Source organism: Rhinolophus sinicus, chromosome 2 (assembly GCF_057876585.1).
Source record: "Rhinolophus sinicus isolate RSI-liver-muscle chromosome 2, RSI-T2T, whole genome shotgun sequence".
NCBI classification, from domain to species: domain Eukaryota; kingdom Metazoa; phylum Chordata; class Mammalia; order Chiroptera; family Rhinolophidae; genus Rhinolophus; species Rhinolophus sinicus.
This window is the reverse complement of record NC_142502.1, coordinates 112,432,501-112,437,500: the sequence shown is the minus strand read 5'-3', so window position 1 is coordinate 112,437,500 and position 5,000 is coordinate 112,432,501.

Below are 5,000 nucleotides of genomic sequence, written 5' to 3'. Positions count from 1 at the left end.
TAGGGTTAGGGATAGGGTTAGGTTTAGGTTTGCGTTAGGGTTAAGGTTAGGGTTAGGGTTAGGTTCAAGGTTAGGTTTAGGGTTAGGTTTAGAGATAGGATTTCATTAGGTTTAGGGTTACGTTTAGGGTTAGGGTTAGGGATAGGCCTAGGGTTTAGGTTTAGGGTTAGGGTTAGGGTTAAGGTTAGCGTTAGGTTTTATGGTTAACGTTAAGTTTAGGGTTGGGTTTGCGTTAAGGTTAGGGTTAGGGTTAGGTTTATGTTTAGGGTTAGAGTTAGGGTTAGGGTTAGGGTTAGGTTTGCGTTAGGGTTAGTGTTAGGGTTAGGTTTAGGGTTAGGGTTAGGGTAAGAGTTAGGCTTAGGTTAGGGTTAGGGTTAGGGTTAGTGTTAGGTTAGGTTTAGGGTTAGGGTTTGGGTTTACGATGAAGGTTAGGGTTAGTGTTAGTTTTGCATTATGGTTAGGGTTAGGGTTAGGGTTAGGGTTAGGATTAGGGATATTGTTAGGTTTAGTGTTAGGGTCAGGGTTAGGGTTAGGTTAAGGTTAGGGTTAACGTTAGTTTTCATGTTAGGTTTAGGGTTTAGGTTAGGGTTAGGTTTAGATTAGCGTTAGAGTTAGGGTTAGGTTTAGGGTTAGGGTTTAGTTTTAAAGTTAGGGTTAGGGTTAGGGTTAGGGTTATGGTTAGGGTTAGGGTTAGGATTAGGGTTAGGGTTAGCTTTAGGGTTAGGTTTTCGTTAGGGTTAGGGTTAAGTTTAGGTTTAAGTTTAGGGTTAGAGTTAGGTTTGCATTAGGGATAGGGTTAGGGTAAGGTTTAGGTTTATGGTTAGGTTTAGTGTTACGCTTAGGTGAGGGTTACTGTTAGGGTTTTGGTTAGTGTTAGGTTAGGGTTACGTTTAGGGCTTAAGGTTTGGCTAAGGTTTAGGGTTAGGTTAAGGTAGGGATAGGGTTAGGGTTAGGGTTAATGTTTAGGTTTAGGGTAAGAGTTAGAGTTAGGGGTAGGGGTAGGGTTAGTGTTAGGTTTAGGGTTAGGGTTAGGTTATGGTTAGTGTTAACAATAATTTTCATGTTAGGTTTAGGGTTTAGGTTAGGGTTAGGTTTAGATTAGCTTTAGAGTTAGGGTTAGGTTTAGGGTTACGGTTTAGTTTTAACGTTAGGTTTAGGTTTAGGGTTAGTGTTAGGGTTAGGGTTTGGGTTAGGTTTAGGTTAGGGTTACGGTTAGGGTTAGGGTTATGGTTAAGGTTAGGGTTAGTGTTAGGGTTAGGTTTAGGTATGCGTTAGGGTTATGGTTAGGGTTAGTGTTATGGTTAGGTTTGCTTTAGGGTTAGGGATAGAGTTAGGTTTAGGGTTAGGGTTAGGGATAGTGTTAGGGTTAGGTTTGCGTTAGGGTTAGTGTTAGGGTTAGGGTTAGGTATGCGTTAGGGTTAGGGTTAGGTTTGCGTTATGGTTAGGGTTAGGGTTAGGGTTAGGGTTAGGCTTATGGTTAGGTTTGCGTTAGGGTTAGGGTTAGGGTTAGGGTTAGGGTTAGGTTTGCGTTAGGGTTAGGCTTTGGGTTAGGGTTAGGGTTAGTGTTAGGGTTAGGGTTAGGTTTGCGTTTGGTTTAGGGTTAGGGTTAGGGTTAGGGTTAGGTTTGCGATAGGGTTAGGGTTAGGGTTAGGGTTAGGTTTAGGGTTAGGTTTGCGTTAGGGTTAGGGTAAGGGTTAGGGTTAGGGCTAGGATTTAGGTTTAGGTTTGCGTTAGGTTTAGGGTTAGGGATAGGGTTAGGGTTTGGGTTAGGTTTAGGGTTAGGTTTAGGGTTAGGGTTAGGGTTAGGTTTGCGTTAGGATTAGGGTTAGGGTTACGGTTAGGGTTTGGGTTAGGTTTAGGGTTAGGTTTAGGGTTAGGGTTAGGTTTGCGTTAGGGTTAGGGTTAGGGTTAGAATTTAGGGTTAGGTTTTAGGATTAGTGTTAGGTTTAGGGTTAGCTTAGGTTTAGGGTTAAGGTTAGAGTTAGTGTTTAGGGTTAGGGTTATGGTTAGTGTTAGGCTTAGGGTTATGGGTAGGGGTAGGTTTAGTGTTAGGTTTAGGGTTAGGGTTAGGGTTAGGTTAGGGGTAGGGGTATGTTTGCGTTAGGGTTAGGGTTAAGGATAGTTTTAATGTTAGGGTTAGGTTTAGGGTTAGGGTTTAGGGTTAGGGCTAGAGTTAGAGTTAGGGTTAGGTTTAGGTTTAGGGGTAGGGTTAGGTTTGCGTTAGGGTAAGGGTTACGGTTAGGGTTAGGGTTAGGTATAGGGCTAGGGTTTATGGTTAGGGTTAGGGTTAGGGTTAAGTTTAGTGTTAGGGTTTTATTGTTAACGTTAAGTTTAGGGTTAGGTTTGAGTTAAGGTTAGGGTTAGGGTTAGGTTTAGATTTAGGGTTAGGGTTAGGTTTAGGATTAGGTTTAGGTTTTCTTTAGGGTTAGGGTTCGGGTTAGGGTTAGGTTTGCGTTAGGGTTAGATTTAGGGTTAGGGGTAGGGTTAGGTATGCGTTAGGGTTAGGGTTAGGGTTAGGGTTAGGGTTTGGATTAAGTTTAGGTTAGGATTAAGGTTAGGGTTAGGGATAGTGTTAGGTTTGCGTTAGGGTTAAGGTTAGGGTTAGGTTTAGGTATGCGTTAGGGTTAGGGTTAGGTTTGCGTTATGGTTAGGGTTAGGGTTAGGGTTAGGGTTAGGCTTATGGTTAGGTTTGCGTTAGGGTTAGGGTTAGGGTTAGGGTTAGGGTTAGGTTTGCGTTAGGGTTAGGCTTTGGGTTAGGGTTAGGGTTAGTGTTAGGGTTAGGGTTAGGTTTGCGTTTGGTTTAGGGTTAGGGTTAGGGTTAGGGTTAGGTTTGCAATAGGGTTAGGGTTAGGGTTAGGGTTAGGTTTAGGGTTAGGTTTGCGTTAGGGTTAGGGTAAGGGTTAGGGTTAGGGCTAGGATTTAGGTTTAGGTTTGCGTTAGGTTTAGGGTTAGGGTTAGGGTTAGGGTTAGGTTTGCGTCAGGGTTAGGGTTAGGGATAGGGTTAGGGTTAGGTTTTCGTTAGGGTTAGGGTTTAGGTTAGGTTTAAGGTTAGGGTTAGGGTTACGGTTAGGGTTAGTGTTTACGGTTAGGGTTTGAGTTAGAGTTAGGGTTAGGGTTAGGTTTGCGTTAGGGTAGGGTTAGGGTTAGGTTTGCGTTATGGTTAGGGTTAGGTTTAGGGTTAGGGTTAGGTTTGCCTTAGGGTTAGGTTTTAGGGTTAGGATTTAGGGTTAGGTTTCCGTTAGGTTTAGGGTTAGGTTTAGGGTTAGGGTTAGGGTTAGGTTTGCGTTAGGTTTCGGGTTACGGTTAGGGTTAGGGTTAGGTATAGGGCTAGGGATTAGGGTTAAGGTTAGGGTTAGGTATAGGGTTAGGTTTGAGTTAGGGCCAGTGTTAGGGTTAGGTTTATGTATGCGTTAGGTTTAGGGTTAGGGTTAGGGTAAATTTGAGTTAGGGTTAGGGTTAGGGTTAGGTTTAGGGTTAGGGTTAGGGTTAGGTTTGCGTTAGGTTTAGGGTTAGTGTTAGGTTTAGGGTTAGGGTTAGGGTTGCGTTAGGGTTAGGGTTAGGGTTAGGGTTAGGGTTAGGATTAAGGTTGCGTTAGGTTTAGGGTAAGGGTTAGGGTTAGGTTTAGGCTTAGGTTTAGGGTTAGGGTTAGGGTTACGTTTGCGTTAGTGTTAGGGTTACGGTTAGGGTTTGTGTTAGGGATAGGGCCAGGGTTTAGTTTTAGGGTTAGGTTTAGGGTTAAGTTTAGCGTTAGGGTTTTATGGTTAACGTTCAGTTTAGGGTTAGGTTTGCGTTAAGGTTAGGGTTAGGTTTAGGGTTAGGTTTAGGGTTAGGTTTAGGATTAGGGTTAGTGTTAGGTTTGCGTTAGGGTTAGGGTTAGGGTTAGGTTTAGTTTTAGGGTTAATATTAGGTTTGCGTTAGCGTTAGGGTTTGGATTAGCGTAGGGTTAGGGTTAGGGCTAGTGTTTAGGATTAGGGTTAAGGTTAGGGTTAGGGTTAGGCTTGCGTTAAGTTTAGGGTTAGAGTTAGGGTAAATTTGCGTTAGGGTTAGGGTTAGGGTTAGGGTTAGGGTTAGGGTTAGGTTTGCGTTAGGTTTAGGTTTAGGGTTAGTTTTAGGGTTAGGGTTAGGGTTAGGGTGAGAGTTAGGGTTAGGGTTAGGGTTAGGGTTAGGGTTAGGGTTAGGGTTAGGGTTAGGGTTAGGGTTAGCTTTAGGTTTTATGGTTAACGTTCAGTTTAGGGATAGGTTTCCGTTAATGTTAGGGTTAGGGTTAGGGTTAGGTTTAGGGTTAGGTTTTGGATTAGTGTTAGGATTAGGTTTGCGTTAGGGTTAGGTTTAGGGTTAGTTTTGCGGTTAGGGTTAGGGTGAGAGTTAGGGTTAGGGTTAGGGTTAGGTTTAGCGTTAGGTTTATGGTTAACGTTCAGTTTAGGGATAGGTTTCCGTTAATGTTAGGGTTAGGGTTAGGGTTAGGTTTAGGGTTAGGTTTTGGATTAGTGTTAGGGTTAAGTTTGCGTTAAGGTTAGGATTAGGGTTAGGGTTAGGGTTAAGTTAACGTTAGGGTTTGGGTTAGGGTTAGGGTTATGGTTAGGGTTAGGTTAGGGTTAGGGTTAGGTTTAGGATTAGGGTTAGAGTAAGGTTTGTGTTAGGGTTAGGGTTAGGGTTAGGGTTAGGTTTTGTTTTAGGGTTAGTATTAGGTTTGCGTTAGCGTTAGGGTTTGGACTGGGTAGGGTTAGGGTTAGGGCTAGGGTCTAGAATTAGGGTTAGGTTAGGGTTAGGGTTAGGCTTGCGTTAGGGTTAGGGTTACGGTTAGGGTTAGGGTTAGGGATAGGGCTAGGGTTGTGGGTTAGGGTTAGGGTTAGGGTTAGCGTTAGGGTTTTATGGTTAGCGTTAATTTTCCGGTTAAGTTTGCGTTAACGTTAGGGTGAGGGTTAGGGTTAGTTTTAGGGTTAGGCTTAGGGTTAGGGTTAGGTTTAGGTTTGCCTTAGGGTTAAGGTTAGCGTTACGGT